Source organism: Myotis yumanensis, unplaced genomic scaffold (assembly GCF_028538775.1).
Source record: "Myotis yumanensis isolate MYYU_CA2020_CCGP unplaced genomic scaffold, mMyoYum1.0.hap1 SCAF_2, whole genome shotgun sequence".
NCBI classification, from domain to species: domain Eukaryota; kingdom Metazoa; phylum Chordata; class Mammalia; order Chiroptera; family Vespertilionidae; genus Myotis; species Myotis yumanensis.
The window spans coordinates 152,837,711-152,860,524 of record NW_027223753.1 but is presented as its reverse complement, the minus strand read 5'-3'; the positions used below and the strand labels follow the sequence as shown (position 1 = coordinate 152,860,524).

The 22,814-nt window shown below is 37.6% G+C and overlaps 1 protein-coding gene across 3 annotated transcripts in view; it reads left to right on the top strand.

Annotated features, from left to right (window-relative positions):
• ZBTB20 (zinc finger and BTB domain containing 20) overlaps positions 1-22,814 on the top strand; it is an 862,593-nt gene that overhangs the window by 286,474 nt on the left and 553,305 nt on the right. For 2 of the 3 annotated variants that reach the window (XR_011470308.1, XM_070406231.1), the window contains one exon: positions 976-1,067. The exons of the other annotated variant lie outside the window; for it this stretch is intronic. The gene's annotated coding sequence lies outside the window, so the exon portion shown is untranslated. The remainder of the gene's footprint in view (positions 1-975; positions 1,068-22,814) is intronic. 3 annotated transcript variants of the gene reach the window in all.

Below are 22,814 nucleotides of genomic sequence, written 5' to 3'. Positions count from 1 at the left end.
GTTCATATGGAAAATAATGCAATAATTGATAAATCTCTCAGCCCCGAGCCTGAGAGTAGAACACGCACGTGTGGCCCGGAGCCTGAGAGATCAACACAGAGGGGTTCCTGCTCTGAGCCTCTGCAGTGCGGCTGGGGGCAGGCCCCCAGCGGACACACACACACACACACACACACACACACACACACGGCGTCTGCTCTGAGCCTCCTCGGCCAGACTGCGGGCTAAACTGTCAGTAGGACATCCTCTAAGGGTTCCTGGACTGTGAGAGGGGGCAGGCTGGGCTGAGGGACCTCCACCCCCCAGTGCACAAATTTAATGCACGGGGCCTCTAGTAATAATGTAAGAATGAACTCTATCTCATGTACTCACAACTGTAACCTACTTTTGATGCACCCAGTATGCTCTTTGACCCTGTATTCAGGTCAAAGAACTTAATCCACATGTGTAAAATAACATATGCAAAGAATTATTCACTTCAGCATTGTTTGTTATTGGCAATATTGGAAACAATCTAAATATTTGTCATTAGGGGATTAGATTAATTAACTATTGGATATCCATCATTATATATATTTTAATTGAAAAATACAAGATATGGAGCGGTGTGTATAATATAAAAATATATACATGAAGAATATACTTTTGTCTTTACTGGGATATGCAAACAAACAAATAGCAATGATTACCTGTCAGAGGATGGTGTAAAAAATGGGTGGGTGGAACACAGGTTCAAAAAGAGATTCTTTTTTTCTGTATCATTTCATAGTTAGTATTTTGGGATCATGTGTTATCTATTAAAATTGAATAAATAAAATTTTGTGTTATACCTTTGGAAGGCAAATAAAATGTAGAAACAACTGATATCTGTGAAGGAGAAAAAGAATAGAACAAATGGAAAAATAATTTGACATGTAATAGAATAATTTTTTTTTTCTGGAATAAAGATATTCCTGTATTTTTATGTTGAAAAAGGCTCCCTGTATCCCAGGAAAAGCATGAACCTGAGCGATCATCTATCTATCTTGATGAAGTTATAGAACTTCAAGGTCGGAAGAAAGAAACTTGTAAGTAAAACAGGAAAAAATATCAAGAAAGGGAGAGACTGGATGTGCCTCAAAATTTAAAATACAGATATTATCACACCATGAACTATTCTAGTAAACAAACAATGCAAAACAAAACAATGTGTTTAATGATGAATCTAGGCTACCAAAAGTTTGAAAGGAGCTATCAGAAGTAAATGTAGTGCATCTCAAATCAACTTAACAATAGATTTATGGCTAAATAGTGGGCATGGGTGGGAAGAATGTTCTAGAATAAATTGGGAATGGTGTAAACTTTTATGATATAGAAATAACAACATGACAGAACCTGAGAGGTTAGAATGTTAAAGAGGAGGTAGGAAGACACAAGGGTAGATTAATTTCATAGAAGACAATGAGGGATCAATACTGCCTAAGCTGGAAAACTAAGTAATAGGGATGTACATGTATTATTTAAAGCTATACAGACAAATACTTGAACAATTAAAAGTAGCAATTTAACCAAATTCCACTGGTGAAGAAGAAGGAGAGAGTGGATGGCAAATTAAATGTAAGAAAATATTCATAAATTTGTAGAATACTTCTTTTAGAGAATCTGAAGTGGTGTTCTAAAATCATCAAATTAAAAAGTAGGACTTTGTAGCCTTATTAAAATGTATAAAATTAAGCATTAGAATAGGGTACTCAAGTTGTGGTCATTAGACCACGAAGATGAGTATTATAAAAGGCCTTTAAAAAATACATAGCCTGCATCTCAATCCAGATCTACTAAATCTTTTGGTACTGAGGGGTGCGTCTTAAAATCTATATTTTTAACATATCTGCTGCATTTGAGGAACATTGCAATAGAAGAATTAATAATCTGTGATACAACTTTCAAACTATTAGAAAAATTCATAGTAATAAAGCAAATGATTAGAAAAGAAAGTAAACATTTTAAAAATAATATAAATAAGATACAGAATTAAGATCAAGCATGTATTTTATAGCAGTAATTACAGGGCTAAAGGCTTCTATTTAAAATGGTTGATTATTAGAAAGTCCACTAATACAATTAGCAATGTTAATAAATCTAAGAAAATAATCTGATGCCAAAAGAACATTTGAGAAAAGTCAGGCTATGTTCTATCAAAGTGTAATGAGTTAGAGATTAATATTGGAAAGAAAAAATTAAAATCATATCTCCTACAAATTTTAAACTTTTAAAATTAATTTTGAATTAAGAGAGATTACCTAATTAACAGAAAATAAGCACATATGGGTATAGATAAAGCAATATTCAGAAGAAAATCCATATACTAATACTAATGTTACAGTAAAATAATGATAAATAAATTAGCATTTATCTCAAGAAGTAAGTTAAAAGGAAAAAAAAATCTTCTAAGCAGAAAGAATTGATAAAAATAAAACCAGCATTAAAAAATGAAAGAGAGACACTAATAAAATAAAAAGTTGGTTTTTTTCAAAGGGAATAACAAAACAATAAATAAATCAATATCATGTGATTTAATTATCAAAATGAGAAAGCCCACAAATGCACAAAATTAGAAATCCAAATGGGGAAGTAAACATAGAATAAAAGGAAATGAAAATAATTATAATGGATACGTATATACTAGTATATGTATAAATTAAACATTTTTTGACACAATGGATGATTTCTATGTAAATATAAATTACCATAAAAGAGCAAAGATAAATATAATTAAATTTATAAAAGTTTTAGGGCTACCAGTAAATAAGTAAGTAAGGTGTGTGTGTGTGTGTGTGTGTGTGTTTGTATTTGCTAAATAAATGAATCAGTCAACTTTGTAAACAATTTTTTCTTCTTATGTCTGTAATGTGTCCACAACTTTTTCTCATTAACCCTGAGTAGCCAGGAATAGACTCCACTAGAATTTCTGTTCTGTTTGTATCAGTGGACATCTGCCTCATTGCTCTGCTTTACTGAGTTTTGGGAGCCAGGTAGAGAGGTACAGATCATTTCTGTGTCCACTCCGGATCTTCTGCCTCGAAGGCTAGACACCTGAGGGTAGCACTGAGAGGATAATGAAAGGAACCTGGTTTCTAGGCTTGGTTCTTCTACCATCTATATATATAAAAGGCTAATATGCAAAGTGTTCCCTTGGGAGTTCAACCCGGAGACCGGGAGTTCTATCGCTCGCTATGATGTGCGCTGACCACCAGGGGGCAGCGGGGAACGAAGGAAGGCCCTGGCTGGCAGTTGTGGTAGGGATGCCCTGGCCGGCAACCAGAATGCCCTGATTGGCCCTGATCGCCGGCCAGGCCTAGGGACCCTACCCATGCATGAATTTTGTGCACCGGGCCTCTAGTCTAATCTAATAAAAGAGAAACATGCAAATTGACCATGCCTTTGCTGTGCCATAAGCCACGCCCACTAACCAATCAGAGCAACTATATGCAAATTAACCCAACCAAGATGGCGGCTGGCAGCCATGAAGCTGGAGCAAGCAGGAGGCTTGGTTGCCCCGGCGATGGAGGAAGCCAAGCTTCCCGCCTGCCCTGGCCAACTCTGGCCTCCGCTGAAGGCAACAAAGTTTCAATTATAGAAGATGAATAAACCCCAGATACCTGCTTCCAGCCAGCCTCTACTGGGAGCTTGGGTGGCTGGGGGCCGTGGCCAACCTGCAAACAGCCATCAGCCCCTCACCCAGGCTGGCCAGGCACCCCAGAGGAGACCCCCACCGTGAAGGGGCTGTAGCCAGCCTGCAAACAGCCCTCAGCCCCTCACCCAAGCTGGCCAGGCACCCCAGTGGGGACCTCCACCCTGAAGGGGCTGTGGCCAGCCTGCAATCAGCCATCAGCCCCTCACCCAGGCTGGCCAGGCACTCCAGCGGGGACCCCCACCCTGAAGGGGGTGTGGCCCATCTGAAAACGGCCCTCAGCCCCTCACCCAGGCTGGCTAGGCACTCCAGCGGGACCCCCACCCTGATCCTGGACACCCTTCAGGGCAAACCAGCCAGCCCCTACCCATGCACCAGGCCTCTATCCTATATAATAAAAGGGTAATATGCAAATTGACCCTAACAGCAGAACGACTAGGAATGACTGGTCACTGTGACACACACTGACCACCAGGGGGCAGACGCTCAATGCAGGAGCTGCCCCCTGGTGGTCAGTGCACTCCCACAGGGGGAGCTCTGCTCAGCCACAAGCCAGGCTGATGGCTGCCAGTACAGCGGTGGTGGTGGGAGCCTCTCCTTCCTCCTCAGCAGCGCTAAGGATGTCCAACTGCAGCTTAGGCCTGCTCCCCGCTGGCAAGTGGACATCCCCTGAAGGCTCCCGGGCTGCCAGAGGGATGTCTGACTGCCCGCTTAGTCCCAATCCCCCAGGGAACGGGCCTATGCCAGCAGGTGGACATCCCTTGAGGGGTCCCAGACTGCGAGAGGGCACAGGCTGGGCTGAGGGACCCCCCTGAGTGCACAAATTTTTGTGCACCTTGCCTCTAGTCTATCTAACAATAGGATAATATGCAAATTGGTCAGGATGCCATCATGTAATGACCGAACAGCAGGGACCTGAGGCTGCATGGCGCCTGGCTGGGGCAGGGGACCTCAGGCCACACCCCCCACCCCAGCACCTGGCCAGGAGACCTCAGGCTGCACCCCCCGCCCAGCTGGGCTTGACGGGACCTGGGGCTGTTTCCCCCACCCCGGCACCTGGCTGGGGGACCTGAGGCCGTGCCCCCCCACCCAGCGGGGCTTGACGGGGGACCTGAGGCTGCACCCCTGCCCAGCGGGACTTGATGTGGGACCTGGGACTGTGCCCCCTACTCAGCGCTGGGCTGGGGAAACTGAGGCTGGTCTCATGTGCCTGGAGGGGCTTGATGGTGGTGAGGCCGGTTGGGTCTGGGTCTTGCCCAATGGGGATGGGGCCGGCTGGGTCTGGGTCTCCTGTAATTTCGAAGTGCATGTGGGTGGGCGGGGACTTGACTCTGGGTCCCATGGTGCACCCCAGACTCTGACAAGAGGCATATTTTCTTGTACATTTTACTAATTTTCTTTCATCTCTGACACTTCTGTTATAGAGAAAGGGCAAATAGCAATGTTAAAATATTTCCTCTAATTAATTCCCTTTTTATGTGCATGAATTTTGTGCACCAGGCCACTAGTCCTATATAATAAAACCCTAATATGCAAACAGCAGAATGACCAGTCACTATGATGAGCACTGACCACCAGGGGGCAGATGCTCAATTCAAGAGCTGCCCCCTGGTGGTCATTGCGCTCTCATTGGGAGCGCTGCTCAGCCAGAAGCCGGGCTCAGGCTGGCGAGCGCAGTGGCGGTGGCAGGAGCCTCTCCCACCTCTGCTGCAGGTGGGCAGTAAGGAGTGAGGGGTCCTAGACTGGGAGAGACCCAGACTGGGAGAGGGATGTCTGAGTGCCGGCTGATGTCTGATCAGGCCTAAGCCAGCAGGCGGATATCCCCCCAGGGGTCCTGGACTGCAAGAGGGCACAGGCCAGGCTGAGGGGTTCCCCCCCCTTCAGTGCACGAATTTTGTGCACCGGGCCTCTAGTTTGCTTATAATATGTAACATTTACATGTGTTGCTTTATTTTTTTAATCTCTCAACTGAGATATTCTTTTTCCCAGAAAAGTATACCTATCCACAAAATGTTGAGGCTTCACAGTCTTCCCAAACCTCCTCCCTTCACTGGAGTTCTAGAGCCATGTGCTAGATAATTTTAAATTGCTTCACCTCTACCATTTTACAGCCTGAGGGACCACATAGCTTTAAATTAAACACAGTCCTCAGATGGAATGATCATTATTGAGAGAAGTAGAATACGGTGATTACCATTACCTTCTGCCTTGGGCAAGTTACTTGACCTCTCTTGCCTCAGTTTCCTCATCTGTAACATGGAGAAAATAATAGTACTTACTTTATAGGCTTGTTCTGAGGATTAAATGAATACATATAAAGCTCTTAGAAAAGTGCCTAGCACACAGTAATTTCTTCACAAGTGTGAACTATTAGTGATGTCTCCTACTAGCTGAGAAGTAGCTTAGCACAGTTAAACACTTTAATCTACTCATCGTGAAAAATCCTTGTTCACATTTTGGTCATCGCTGAAATAGCACTTTTCTCCTTACGTACCTATGATTGGATCCATTGCTTTGCTTTTAACTGGTAGTTATGAGTGTCCATATATGCAGGGGTGCTTTGGGAGAAGCCTCTTGATTTTAGAATTAACTTCCTTAATTTGGGGTGGTTTACTAAGTATCCTCTGGTTAGTAGAGGAAGTGATTAAACTGAACTAGGGATTAATTTCATCCTGAGTAGAAATTATTTTTTTATACTTTCTCTGTTTTTGTAAAGTTTTATTTATTATGTATAATCTATGACCCATGGAAAACAACTTTCTTTAAAAAACACAATAAAATAAAAAATATAAAGTCATGATTTTATTTAACTATACTCAGCATATGTTGTTCTCTTTCAGTGGTGTTTAAAGTTGAGAGATTATTAAGGAAAAACAAGCAGTATGTTGATATTTCAGCATATAAATATCAACTGTCAATTAGAAAACAAAAATGCAAAAATTAATATATATAGTTGCCAGTAAGACATAGTGTGCTGTGCCTTTATCTTCATTGGTAGAAAGTATTTTGGTGTTATACTCATGATCATAAAGTGTATCCAAGGTACAAGTAAGTTTTAAAATATTGAACTAGCTTATATCGAGCCAATTTTATCTCAAATTTATAAACAGTTGTATAGAGTCACATAAATATCAAAGGCTGCTTTGGTTATATATGGAAGATAAAAGCCAAGGATCTTATGCTTTAAAGAAATGTTGATTTATGCTGAATTTCAAAGGAAATGATTAGATTATCTTGCTTGTCTGGTTACCAAGATTGTCTCATGTGCTCTGACCTTAGCCTATTTTTCCAAAAGCACAGTTAGTGCTTTTCTAGGAAGCTAGTAACGATCTCAATACTATCTCATTTTTATATTTTTATATTAAATTTAATATTTTGGAAATATGTGAATCTAACATGACCACTTTCTCTACAGATGTTAGGTTGGGCTGGTGCCGTCGGTGGTTTTGAAGACGTGTTCTATTGGGGCACAACAATCAAATCACAGTTAATGGGGTGACCGCCAAGCAGGGCCCTTTGTCATTAAGGTCCACTCTCGTGCTAGCAGCACATTATCCTGCTGATTGGATTTGTAGGAAGGCATCCCCCTGTGGCCCACATTGGCAGAGGAAAGACATCAGAGGCAGTTCTGGTGAAGTAGGAGGTAGCCATCCTGGGCAGTAGATTCTTTTGCTGGAAAGCCAAAGCATGCAGGACAGCATAAACAATATTAGTAGATGGTGATTCCCACATTAGTTGGTTAGTGTAGGTCCCATATTAAAGTAACCAAAAGCAGAGGAGCAGGAACTATATCGTTAGAGAGGAATGACTGGTGTTGAGCAGGAGAAAAGCAAGTAGGACACATAGAGACATTGAGCACTTGATCAGACAAGATTTCAGCACATGGAGGCCCTACCTCCATCTCAGGAAGGATATTCTGTGTTTGGATGAGAGTTATTGTAAGAATTTCCATGTCTGTTGGGGTCACTGAGGTTCTCACAGACAGTGGTAAACACGATTTGGCTCAAAGGCTCTCATAATCAGGCTGACTTTCACTGAAAACGAGAATGCTGTATAGCACTGCCAGGCCTCTAGCCATACCAACTGTTAAATAATAAACAGGCCCTGTTTGTTGACAACCTCTTCCCTTCCCACCAAGATGGAGTGCCCATTCTCTGGGTTTACCTGCCTGCATTTGCTCAGAACAGTGTGCATGTAGTGTGAGATGGTGGTGGTGTGGAGGCATCAGTCTACATCTAACCTGCTTAGTTTATTATTCTCCCAGGACCTCTGTGAGCGAGCAAACATGCAGGGCTCTGGCAGCCTGAACAATGGCTATGCTGTCATTCTAGATTATGTTACAGACTTTGCAGAGTGCATTGGCTAATTGTTTTTCTTATGTTCATTTTCTCTTCATATTCTATCTCTTCCTTTGAATTGGTTTGGAGTGAATGGGGATTAGGAAGGGTGAGGGTGGTTCTGCTAATTCACTACTTTACTTCTGAGAAGTTAGAAAGTATTTGTGTCAATTGCTCTATTTATTTTTTCTTTTTAATTAAATTTATTGGGGTGACATTGGTTAGTAAAATTATATAGGTTTCAAGTGTACAATTCTCTGATATATCATCTGTATATTGCATTGTGTGCTCACCACCCAAAGTCAAATCATCTTCTGTCTCCATATATTTGATGCCCTTTAGGATTTACCATCCCTCCCACCCACCTTCTCTCTGGTAACCACCATACTGTTGTCCATGTCTATATAGAGCTTTTGCTTGTTTTTCTTATTTGTTCATTTGTTTCATTTAGTTTTATATCCCACATACGAGTGAAATCATATGGTTTGATTGTTTTATTTTAATGGCAAGATGTATGTGGTTTATTCACATCAATAGTGAGTCAGACATTTGATCAATCAACAAATGCTTACTAAAGGCCCACAGTGTACACAAAACCCTAGACTAGGTGCTTTAATTTCTGTCGTTGTTCTTTATATATTGCCTTACTGAACAATTGCCAGGCTGAGCTCTGAATTTTCCCTCAAATTCCAGGTACCAAAGGCTGCAGTAGATTCCAGAAGAGCAGTTCCATTAAGAGCCAAGCTCAAAACACACACTCAAACCTCAGAAGAATACAATTTCTAAAAGTCCTTCATTTGGTTATTGAAAATTTTCCCAAGTCCCAGAAGGGTTGCTTGGTAATCTTTATTTTTTATTGTTTTTTGGCCAAAGGACTTTGGTATGCTTCACAGATGCAGTGCTCAAAAATAGACTCTTAATTCCCATAAACCCTCTCTAACTCCCATCCCCAGCAAGGCTCAGGATAAATAGGCATGATACCAATCTCTGGGAGGAGGCTTTCATTAATCAGTGTAAATGAGGGCCATTCAAATAGGGTAATATGGGGCATGTGGTGGAGGGGAGGGGTAACTAAAGCAAAAAGACTTTTTTTTTATTATTTTTTAAGTGAATTAATTCTAAAGGCAATGCCTCAATTTTCAAGTAATCTCTAGTGTGAGTTTCTATCAGGATGACCACTATGAAAAATAGCAGTCTTATTAGAGCCTCTGTTGCAATACACTTGTTTAGAAAATTCAATCACATTCCTTTATAATGATGGCTCCCACATGAAGAAGCTATCCTTTGGTGAGAATACCAAAACCATTTGCTTGAGTTACATGAAACTTCCCTATCTCATATCTCTGAATATGCTTTCAACTGTGGGGTAATCATTCAGTTTCTTGAACTTTTTATAATTTTTAGGTCAAAAGTATATGTTTGAATTAAAAACTCTGGTGACAGCACAGGGGATGTTGCAGACTACTGGAGGTATACTTGTGGTGGCATTTTCCTTTATGAGAAATGCAAGGTCTTATCTTCTCAGAGAGATTTGGTTAATTTATAGTGTCAAAAATGGTTTAAAATTACACAGTGTTGAATTCACTCAGTATGGTTTACAAATACCTTATGGTAAAAATTCATGGGAACCAAGCAATCACTTAAAATTTAACTACCATTATATAACAAAATAAAGCATTCATATTCACCATTATTCTCTTGTTGGATCCATATCCCCTTGTTAGTTAACTCTCAAAGGTTTCATCCAAAGGAACTAGATCCAGATTAATTACCCTTCACCCAAGAAATGCTGCCTATGTCCACTACGCCTCCTCTTAACCAGCCTCAGAGCCCCCTCTGGGGGTTACTAGGAAAGAGCCTGAATGGGCCCTGTTAGAGCTCTCTTTTCTTCCTACATCAGACTGCTTGCAGCCAGTATCGACCACAGGCTCATCTGCACTCTCAAATTCTCAGTGTTTCATCTGTTGTGCATGGGAAAGCACATGCCCAAAGATTTTAGAATTGTGTCTAAATGGAGAATCTGGAGGCTTTGACTAGGCTTGAGCGGCTCTCTGAAGACTGAAGTGCATCAATGTGGTGAATTTTGTTGGTGACTTGACTATTTTATCTCCTGTGTTCCAATGGATTGAGTTTTTATTTCATACAAACACATACAAATGCACACCACATGTAATGTAGGTCTATATAGTTATACATGTAGCAGATATTATATGCTATATGATATGTATAATTATAATATTGTGTATTTATCTATCCACCTACCTACATCTCTGGTAATTGTTCCTAGTGATTTAGATGCTAAAATCCATGAAAATAAGCTATTTTTTGGTGGTGGTGGTGGTGTTGGGGAGATAATTTATTTAGGCTCTCACATATCTGGAAGTCCCAGGTGCTTATAAGATCCCACCAAACCATGTAGTCAAGACATGTGCAAATGAAGACCAATATAGTACATTACCTTACTACTTATTAGAAAAGCCTTTCACTGCCTAATTTAGTGTTTTGCATAATGTAAAAATGTTTTGGTGTATTTAATAGAAAATATGTATATAGTTACAGTTAACTTTGTTTGTTGGGGAAATGGGATTGCTGGAACAGCACTTAAATAAAACGAATAGTACTGACCTACTTAGAAAAATTAATTATGAAAGAAAAAATAATGGATTATAGTTGCAGATAATGGTTTTGGGGAAGCTGCTGGTTGCAATCCATCCTGAGGCTTATTCATAATTGGCACAATTGAAGTTTTCGAGAATTCAGCAGCTTTGATTTATTTACAGGGATTCATATACTAGTAGGATTGGAGTTATTGAGGAGGTAGGGGATAGAGATGGGTAGTGGACTTATTGCTTTACATTTAAGTTCTACAGAATTTCAAACTCACAGGTTTTGGAGAAAAGAATTGTCTTCAGGAAAAGTACACCAGGCTCTTTAACAGATAACTTAATACATTTGGGTCCTTTTATCAATAAACTTTTATATTAGGTCACATAATAAGAATTGAACATGCCTTTGCATTTAAGACTACTTTATTTATTATTATTATTATCATCATCATCATTGTTTCTAATCTTCACTCGAGGATATTTTTTCATTGATTTTTAGAAAGAGTAGAAGGAAGGGAGGTTTTGATACCATATGTGCACAAAGATTAACACCTTTACAGATAACACCTCGGCTATTTCCCAGGCTAACATTAAGGAAGAAGCTATAAGTCTCTGATGCATGAGAATAGTGTATGGAAAGAAACTAAGCTGGAAATAAAGAGGCCCAAGTTCTAGTCTTACCATTAATGTGCAATTACCTCAGGCCTGACTTTTTGGAACTTAGATTATGATCTGTAAAGAGTTATACTGCCCACACTGCTTATCCCATAATCTTGTTTGAGAGCCAAAAGACAGAATGTATGTTAAGAGTAAATGTTGAATTGCTATAGACATGTAAGGGTTTGTTATGAAGGGGGTTAAAAATTCCCCTGGTCAATCTCATTTAGTCCCATAGTTTGATTAGTACCTTCATATGGATAACCACCACATTATTTTCTTCAGCTCATACTTATCTCTGTTCACTGCCTTCCAGACCTTTTCTTGAATGCGCCATAGACACCCCAAACTCTATGTCCCAAACTAAACTCATACTCTTCCCTCCAAACATGCTCTTACCACCCATGTTTCCACACAATAGTTTATATTAGAAATTTGGCATTAAATTTCCTTATTCATATTAATTACTGTGATACATTTATTCAATCTCTTAATCCTTTTGATTTTCCTCCTAAGTATGTTTATATCTGTTCACTCCTCTCCATACCAAAGCTACTACTCTAGTCTATGGTACCATCTTATCTCACCAAATTATTGCTACATTCTCCTGATGTCCTTAATATTAATCTTACAACCTGGCCCCTGTCTAGCCTGATTTGGATCACTTTCCCTAGCATTTATGTGCCAGTTGTACTGAACTTTTTTTGTACCTTCAGTGCACCACACTCATGCTCATTTCTGGTCTTTGCACCTCTTCTCTTTGTTTTGAATACCACTCTATTTCTCCCCCCCCCCGCCCCCCGCCCCCTTCTGCTCAGATACACTGAAAAAAACTTAGCAAGTCTCAACTTAAAGTTCATTTTTTCTGGATGCCTTTCCTAATTCCTTGATTTATTAGAATTGCCTTACATTGTACACTGAGAGTGTAAGCCTTTTAAAAATTTGATTGTTTTGCCTACATCTCTTTTAAGATGGGGAATGGTATACCTCATTCAAGGCTGTATTTTTAGTGCTTAACACACTGCCTGATATTGACTAGGTATTTAATAAATATTTGTTGAGTGAATGAATAAATACATAAATTTTACCAGCCACAATAATGATATAGCTAATATATTACATTTTTCCACTTTCATGTTTTATTTTTTGCAATATTTGCTCACTTTGTCCTTAGAAAAAAAAAAACCCAAAAAACAGCAATTCTTGAAAGTTTATTTCACTTTCGCCCTAACCAGTTTGGCTCAGTGGATAGAGTGTCGGCCTGCGGACTGAAGGGTCCCAGGTTCGATTCCGGTCAAGGGCATGTACCTTGATTGTGGGCATATCCCCAGTAAGGGGTGTGCAGGAGGCAGCTGATTGGTGTTTCTTTCTCATCGATGTTTCTAACTCTCTATCCTTCTCCCTTCCTCTCTGTAAAAAAATCAATAAAGTATATTTTTTAAAAAAAGAAAAAAAATTATTTCACTTTTGTTTTTTGTTATATTTTGACTAGCTCTCAGTAGTCTCAATTTTTTGGCATGAAAGATTTATTCTAGGATGTGAAATACCTAGAATGCATGATTCTATTTTTCCTCTAGGAAATTATTGTTAGAACTTCTTTTATTTTATTTTTCTCTGCCTTAATGTCAGGGATAATTGAAGGTGTCCATGAATGGTATGAATTTGACAACTCTGTCCTAGAGATTATTATGCTGTTGTCAATTTTCTTAGACAAACATTTAGGAAAATTCTGTTATCACAATTTTTGCTTCTCTATCTAGCTGTCTTAAATCCAAGCAAGATGCAAATATTATTTAGTAATACTCTGGCATTGCTTTTCCACTATTTGTCTATAAGAAACTAGGGAGGATATTAAAAATGAGACAGTAAAGGAACCTGACCTGACTGTGGTGCCATGGCTTAAAATGGTATGAATACTCGATTTGAAATAAAGGTTTATTGAAATATTTTGTATTGCACAACCAGTTTCCACATTAATCAATCTCTTACGCTCTAACTAATACCTTCCTAAAATGTTGATTCTCAAGAAAAACAACAGTGTTTAACTTTTATAGATATGTGGCACACTTTGACTTTATTATTAGCAGGTTAATCGAGTATTGAATATTGAGCAGAATAATATTCTGCTGTTGGAATGCTTAGAGTGAATGAGGTACTTTACTTACCATCATTTTACTAATGAGGAACCTGGAGATCAGAGATATAAAGTAGCTTGATGTTTCATTTCACAATTTGTATAGAGAAAGCGCATGTTTAAATCTCAATGTGTCTTGCTTAAATGTTCTTTCTACTCCAATCCATTACCTCTCTGTGAAACAATTAGTTGTTCTGGGTTGTTAGTATATTACCTCAGGGTAGTTAATCTGCAAAGACCCCTTTTTCCAAATAAGGTCATGTTCACAGGTTCTGGCAATTAAAATGTGGGCATATCTTTTAGAAAGACACCATTCAACTCTACACTGGATATTGTAGGAACTGTTTTGGTCTCAAAATAGTAAATATATTGTCCGCATACTTAGTAGTCAAAGTGCTCTGGCTGGTTAATGCTAATTCTCCATTAGACAGTGAGTGTAAGGCACTCTGTCAATAATAGGACAAGAATGATACTATTCTTACAGGGATGCTCCTCATGCTTTTGGAGTGGCTTAACTAATGCTATGATCCATCCTGCCAATTTGGTTGCAAATGGAGACTTCAGTAGATAGGTTGAAAGACATAGTTTTCCTTTCTGTGCTAACCACAAATCTCTGTGAAGGCAGTGTTTAAACTAAGAATAAGGAGGAGCCAGTCTTGTGAAGATATAGGGGCAGGACAATACAAGCAGAAGAGAGAGCCAGACTATGGATGGCAGAAATTGGCTTGGTTTGTTTGAGGGATGTCATAGGCCACTGAGGCAGAAGCACAATGAGCAAGGGAAGAGAGTAGGAGAATTGAGATCAGAGAGGTGGGCAGGAACAGATAATGGAGGGACTTTTGGGGCATAGCTTTGAGTTTGAATTTTATTCTTATTGCAACATATATACTTTGTAGATTTTATACAAGGGAATGATATGATCTGCCTTGATTTCAAGACCTTTTGGCTTCTGTTTAGAAAATGGATTGTAAGAGGCAAGAATGGAAGCAGAGAAATCAATCAGGAGAGCAAATAAGAGATAATTATGACTGAGGTTGGTGATAGCAGAAATGGTAAGAAATGGTTGGGTTTAAATGTACTTTTGGGGTTGATTTAATGGGGATTATTGGTAGATTAGATGTGTTGGATGAGGCAAAAGGAATTTGGAGGCTCCTAATGTTTGGCATGATCAACTGAGTTGATGGTGGTACCTTCAGAGGAAATAAGTACAGTTTAATTGCAGGTGGAGGTGGTGAAGTGGGTGTTATGGAATCAGTTTATTCTGGATGTGTTATGTTAGTCTGTGATATGTAGAAATATCAAGAGAAGCACCCATTAATCTCTTTTCTGTGCTTTGACCAAGTGTCTTGCTTCGAAAACAACCTCTAACATCCCATATATCTTGTTTCCTCATGAATTTTATTTTTATAAAATCTTTACGGTGGAATTTTGTCACAGGCTATTTGAATACTTGAATAGACACATTGACTCCATCCCTTCAATATAGTGAGTTAATCAGACATAATTTCTTTTACAGAGTGCTGCAAATTCCACTGAGGGAAAAAATCAGTGTAGTATTTTGCTTATCACTTATTATAACAAGTATCAAATACAAGGTAACTTTTGCTCTCTCCTTGATTTAGACTTTGTTATAACTTTAATCACACCTTTCTATAGTCATTAGTAATACATTCATGGCACTCCACTCACCTTAGAAGTTTGTAGCAGTGTTGCTGTAAGTCCTGTGAATGCAGTGGGTAATTTGAGTGGATCATTGTTTTCCTTCTTCTGTAATAAGTAGTGAGAGTAATTATGGTTACATACATGCATTTGTCTAATAAGACAAAGTGATCAGAAAATTACAGAGAAAATGCTAATAATTCCAACAGCATTTTGCCATGAGAGGGTGAACAACAGTCAAAATCTATGTCTTAAGAGAATAAAAAAACTCCAAGGTAAATACTATCTAGGCTAGTTGAACATCAGTGCCCTGCACGAGTAGCTAGCAAAAATATCTTTAGATATCTATGTGCTGACAAGTATGGAGTGATTCTCTAGTCCACTGAAAAATTTAGAATTGACTCTCAGATACTATGAAACTGAGGGGCATAGAGTTGATCAGCTAATTCGGAGCCAGTGTATTGTAACTGCTGTGCATTGGGAGATACTTGTGAGCTGGCATATTATAAAATTAAATTGTATGATATAGTGCATTGCATTGTTCCATCAGATTTTGATATCCTCACTTTAAATAATTCATGGGAAGAAATGATCACTTCATAATGCCACAAACTCGCAGCAGGCAAAACTAATTTTACACAATATGAAAACAGATTTTATTTATTTAAAAGGAATATTAAAAAAACACAACAACAACTTTTTTGACACCAGCTGCTGAGAAATAAATAGAATTCTTTATGACAAAAAATATCTAAATCTATAAAAGCTGTTCCTGGGAGATCAAGTTAAGAATTGTAAGGATAAATTTAAATGTCCTGGTCAATGCTATAAGCCTTATTTTGAGGAAAAAGAACCCTTCCATCTTGCTCACTCCCTCTGGGAATAAAACAGTATTGGGAGAAAATCAGCTTTACAGAAACCCTCCTGACACCTACAACATAGTGCCAATGAAGTGGTAAGCTTTAGGTATCACTCCAAGACCCCCATTAGTCCAAATGATATCTATAGGTAAACAATAACTGGAATCTTTAAGTACAAACTAAAAATTATTGCTTAGCTTTATCCAAACTAGACCTTAACTGGAAATGGGAAAAAAATTTTGGCGTGACCACAACAATTTTCTTTTCACTGGGCTTTAAGAGTGGAATGAGAAAATAAGGTGAAAATATGATGATACTATTTTTTGGGGTGGAGAGTTTGTTAGACATTTTTATACAAATATACAAATATCATACATTTTTATGCTAATAGTAAAAATCCAGGCTTCCTGTTCAGTTTGATAATACATAACTTCATAGCTGACTCAATCAGATGCTGCCTTCAGACAAAGAGTGGGACCCATGCCATGGGTGGGTCTGGGTTTAATCTCAGAAGCATGAAGGTGCAGGCATTCAGGCGGTGTGCAGTCCTCTTCTCTGAAGCCTCAGAGAGAGAGAGAGAGAGAACGAACATTGTGTGCAGAAGGGGCAGGGGTTGGTGTGAGGGAACTGAGAGATGGAGAAAAGAAAGAAGAGAGCAAAGTCTAAAAGAATCAGACATTTTAGCACCAAAGCAATGAAAACACATTCTGTTGGTAATATAAATGCAGTTTATTGAATTTTTTTTACTTTAAAAATAATGTTTAACTTAAAAACTCTTGCTGACAGTGGGAATGTAAATCTGAGGCTAAGAGGCTGACTCACCAGCAGTTTATTATTGTATCTTTAATAACAGCTGAATTCCAGTCTTCTTTGTGTATTGTAAAATGGGGCAGATTTGTATATCCATGGTGTCATAGGCACCATGGGAAGGGCTTGTCTCTGGTTTTGTTATAAGTTTCCTTTCTCAGGGTAAGTTTTATAAGTCAGGAGTTAGAAATTCATTTTAAATTTCAAAAGGTTAACAAATTTGGAGGGGCACAAATTAAGCACTGTTATTCCTTAACTTTTCATGATTTAAATACTTTAGAATATAGCTGAGGTTATTGATGGGATGGTGTTTTTAGTAGCTTTCTGTAGCATACACAGAGATGGTGGATTTCCTTTACCCTTAGTTTATAAGTGTAGTCTAATATGTATATTAGCAAGGTTGCTTTGGGAGTAATAGAAAGAGCACTGAGATTCCAATATAGAAGGTCTAAGTTCAGATTCCGGCTTAATTCCACTAGTAAGTTGTTGACCTTATGCAACTCATTTTAACCTTTCTTTGTCTTATGATTATTTTATTTGTAAACTGGGTTAACGATACCTATCTATAAGGTTCTAATTCAGTTGATAACAGTTTTTAGGGACGCTTAAAGTGCTATGAAGTGTTGCTTTAATCCTTTTAATGAAAATTATATAAATTCTGTTTCTCAAAGGCAACAGTGTTGAATATTAAGGGACAACTTTGCACATATATAATGTAATATATGTGAAAATGAGTGTTTCTGCTGAGCATTTTATATAACACAACTAGAGTCACTATGCAAACATTCACCAAAACAAAGCTGGCATAGCAATGTTAGTATTAGACAATCCGAGCAATATTGAAATGGTTTTTCAATAAATCAATATATGGGCCAGACTATTTTCTAATTTCATTTCTTTGATTTTCCTAAGATTTATACCTTCCAGAATATAAATCTCATATCCTTTTTACTCAAATATTTACTTAAGCATTAAGCTTCTCTTCACAATGCAAGGGCTACAGATAGAATGAGACAAATATTATTTAAGCAGAATTATTTAAAGGCCACCCTAATTTTATGAAATTGTATATATCCTGAAATATGTTGTCATCTTTTCACCTGATCAGACAGATGCTATACATCAATATCAAACCAGAACATCTGTTTTTATGTAGAAATGGGAATGTTCACATCTAAGTGGAGAGGGGCGGTTCATTCAATGCACAGATTTAATATCTAAAATTTGAAACATTATGGCTTTTCATGCAATTAAGAGCAGTTAATTAAACTTAGATGTTAACTTTGAATTTAGAGAATTTTAGAAATAGAAAAAGATGTTTTATAGCTTTTAGGAATATAATTATGTCATTTTTATTTATAAAAAAGTTAATTATGCTTAGTTACAAAATGTCAAAGATTTTGTCATTTGTGAATTTGGGGTGATTGTCTCTTTGCCCCCTTGTGAAATTTACTTTGTTAAAATAGATTATCACATACTTTGAAGACAACTGCTTTGTTATTGACACTAGTCACCACACCTTTATTAAATCTAGAGATGAACAATAAGTAATACATACTAGTATGAGTAGCACTGGCCGTAATAAAATTTGCTGAACATGATATATATCACATACGAGGTGGTTTTTGGTAGCAAACTAGTTTAACCTGGATTCACTATTGTGGAAAAGAACACTTATCGATTGTTGTATTAACCTGGCATTCCATCCAAACTTGGAATTAGTGTTTATCCAAAGGGCTGATCTGAGATTCAGCAAAGATGCCTGAGAATGAACTGGGCAGCACAGGCAGAAGGAGGGTGGGATTCTGCTGACCTGTCAAAATAGGGCTTTGGGTTATCACCTCCAAAGTAACACTAAGTTCCTTTCTATGCTATTATAACAGCTTTTATTTTCTGGGAGACTTGTCTATAGAATCTAAGAGGCTTATTCTCTTTCATGGAAATAATGCAGTTAAGCTGTTTGAAATCTCAGATTAATATAAATGTTCAGATAAAAAGTTAATATTTTAATGGTAGTATTCAAACATAATTAGTAATGAAATTTAAGCAGCGCTATGAGAATAGGACCATAGAATCCTAGAATCTTAGAATAAAATCATATTATTTTAGAGGTAGAAGTATAGTCATTTAAATAACTAGTTTAATATCTCTAAGTTGGGGTATGCGGAAGACCCAGCATCTTGCACAGATCCCAAGAAGCAGGTCTCTCTGGTATATCAACTTATTTCACATGCACTTGAGCAGCTTATGATTTAAAAGCATCCTGTGGTGAATCCTTTTATAATGTGAATAATCACCCCCTAATTTATCTGTTTGGTAAGTTCAGTTTGCTTAGTGAATCTTAAGCAAAGAGTACATCTATACTCTTATTCCCACAAGGTAGACAGTATTTTCATGCTGGGCTGGCTTTCAGGAAAATACAGAGTGCCTCTTGGATTCAGGATGGCATAGGGTAACTGCTGAAACATATAGGACTCTGCAGTCAATATGAACATTAACCCTACTTTGCTATGCATACATTTTTATGAGCATGCTAGCTCATATAGGTCAGTCAACCACTAGACCATTGAACATAGGAATATTGCCTGAGTTGAAGAGTTGGTTAATTAAGAGTAATTTTTCTTATATCTCTTTTTATCTCACTGAAATTTCAATAAAAATTAACATGAAATTATGACATGGTACATAGGTCCTTCAGGAAAATCCAAACAGCATCAGAAAGTTGTGAAATAGAAAGAACTCTGAATAAGACCTGCCATGTACTTATTGCATGGCATGGGAGAAGACACCAGTATTTTTTCTTAGTGTCCTAATTATAAAAGAATTAGGTTAAAGTTAGATCTTTTATGTAACTCTGGCTGTATATTTTTGGTGCATTTGATTCATGAAATTAGGTGAAACTATTTTGTTTCTTTCTAATAGAAAGAATAGAACAGGAAATTAAAAAAAAAGAACACTTAAGAATAGTTAAGTTTTCTTATTCCCAATCAACAATACTTGCCCTTCTGCCTCAGCTTGAATCCTCTTTTGCAGATGTGAAGATTTATACTACATTTTATTTTATCATGATATAGAAATGAATATGAACATAGGCAAACTGAAACCAAATAGGTCTTTTCTCCCATCAGCCTGCTCAAACATTGACCTGTGTTTGGAGACACTTGAATTCGTTTGAGAGAAAATGACCTCAATCATAAATTAATTACATTGAAGGCTAAAATAATTATATCTTTTCATTGTTTCCTTTTATTTTCACAGTATCCATGGGGATTTTGCCAATTCTTTATAGAGTGCTTTAAGCTTATTTATAACCAACTTGGATGAAGTACATTTTAAATATATGCTGGGGACTGTCCTCTGCAGGTAGAGTGGGGGACTAAGATCACATGCTTAAGCTATCTGGTGCTTCTTAAAGATGGCCCCTTAAGAGCTCAGGTGACTGTTTTACAAGAGCTCAAATCCACTTCCAATTTTCCCAAGTTTTTGTGCTCATTGCAATCCATGCAGGATGTGTACGGAGCCAGAATTCATAAATGACACTGGCTTATCTTTTATCAAGCGATAATTTAAAACACATTTTTATACAGACTTATGCATTATAAAGGGCTACTATTCAGCATTGAATTTCTTATTGTCAAAAGCTTCAAGCTGATTTTTAGGAGAAACTGTTAAAACTTAATTCAATTAAGGAATAATGAAACTTCAAATTTAACCGAATTGGAAATGCAGACAAAGCCTTCGTATTCCACAATTATTTTCAGAATGATTCCATCAACCCCTAAAGATACTAAAGCCATCAAGATTGCAAGCATATGAGATGAAATGGTCACCATGATGCCAGGCATACTGGCTAGTGGCCACCAGAGGTTCACAAGGCTCTTCACATTCTGAAGGTGAAAAAGAATTTTACTTAAGGCTTTTATTTTGATTCTTAAGAACATTGCTATGTATGGTTATATCCCATGACAAAGATTTTAACATGTAGGCAAACAAAAATCCTTCTCAGTTTTCCTAGTAAATAAAAAAATAAACATTAAGTAGTTATTCATATAACAAAATAATTTCCATGTTCCGTTTTGTTTTAAGAATGTAGTAAAAACAGGAAGCATATAGAAAACAGCTCATATCAGAAATGATTAGAATAAGACATTTAATATGAATTCCAGAAAGGTGAAACTACAGTTTTAAAAGAATTTCTAACATATGGAGTAGAAATTAAGATTTAATTACATATCACCCTATCAGAAACATAGTACAGAAATTTCTCTATGCAATAAATGATCCAGAAATAATTATTGAGTACTTAGTGTTCAATATTTGATGTCATTAAAAATATGAATAATGAATATATAATATTTGCTCAAGATTCTATATGACAATAAGATTGCATATACAGGTCCTGTAGACTAATGAAAATATTTTAAGTAGATATATAAATCATGAACCCATTTATTGCAAGATTAAACTATATTTGCAACAGTAGCTTCATTGGTTGAATCCATTTAATCTCACTTTGATGTGTAGAAATTTCTATAGTTATCAAATGTAGACTTTTGGAGACCTCTAAGATCTCTTGTGGATTTACATTTGTGAAGCCTACAACTGTACTGCCAGTAGAAACAAGGGAATAACAAAGGAAAATAAGAGTTAGGCCCAGGTCTTCTTGAGTTATTCTTATATCTTTATTGAAGTATTGGTTATGGATTCCATGATGGAGTCCAATTTGTGCTAAAGCAGAATATATATATATTTTAAACATATTTTATTGATTTTTTTTACAGAGAGGAAGGGAGAGGGATAGAGAGTTAGAAACATCGATGAGAGAGAAACATGGATCAGCTGCCTCCTGCGCACCCCCCACTGGGGATGTGCCCGAAACCAAGGTACATGCCCTTGACTGGAATCAAACCTGGGACTTTTCAGTCTGCAGGCCGACGCTCAATCCTCTGAGCCAAACCGGTTGCAGTGGTTCTCAACCTTCTGGCCCTTTAAATACAGTTCCTCATGTTGTGACCCAACCATAAAATTATTTTCGTTGTTACTTCATAACTGTAATGTTGCTACTGTTATGAATCGTAATGTTAATATCTGATATGCAGGATGGTCTTAGGCGACCCCTGTGAAAGGGTCGTTCGACTGCCAAAGGGGTCGCGACCCACAGGTTGAGAACCGCTGGTTAGGGCCAGAATACATTTTTTAAGCAATACTGACAACGGACAAAAGCCCAAGAGCACCCTCTAGTGAAATTCTGGAGTAGACTTAAGGTGTTTGCTCTTGACCTAGGTTCTCTTTTTCAAATGACCTTTGGTTGCCCAAAAAATAGAAGTGGATTTTTAGTCTGGCTTTATCTTAAAACAATTTCCAGATCAAAAAGAAGGTGGTATTCTTATCAATTTTTTCTAGTGGTAGAAATGCTTAAATGCTAATACTTGCTGTTCCATTATTGCCATGATTCTTTGCTTTTACTTACAATACCAGCCACCACATAAGACTTCTAATGTAGTAATGTCTTAAAATAGTTTCTGGAACTAGTATAAGTAAAGAAATTATAATAATGATGAGAAATGTATTACTGAATTATAAATACTCCTGCCCCTTCCTTCATCTTTTCATACCTCTCACTCGTGGCTCAAGTACACTACACTCAGGAAATGTTTTAGTCCTTGTCAATATTAGAGGTCAAGAGTAGCAGGCTGAGATTTTAAGTAGATGTCAAAAGTTATAGGAGGGGGTCAAGAAGATTAAGTCCTAGCACTTATGCACTTCCAAGTTTTTACATTATCAGATTACTGCAAACATATATTTTCACTTAAATCTTGAGCAGAAAGGAAAATGACATATCCCACAATGTTCAAGATAGTGCCTTTTATATCAGAGCTGCAGTTAGATGATTGCAAAGCAGGCCTGATCTTTGCTGTAAATTAGTTAAATCTGTACTTATAATACCGCTCATTTAGATTAGTAACTATTACATAATAAATGAAACAAAGTATATAATTACTTGACTTTGTAGGTAGCTTGTTATAGAATGCTGTTGTTAGAAGGAACCTTTTAGATCTACATACTCCAATTTTAGGAAAACAA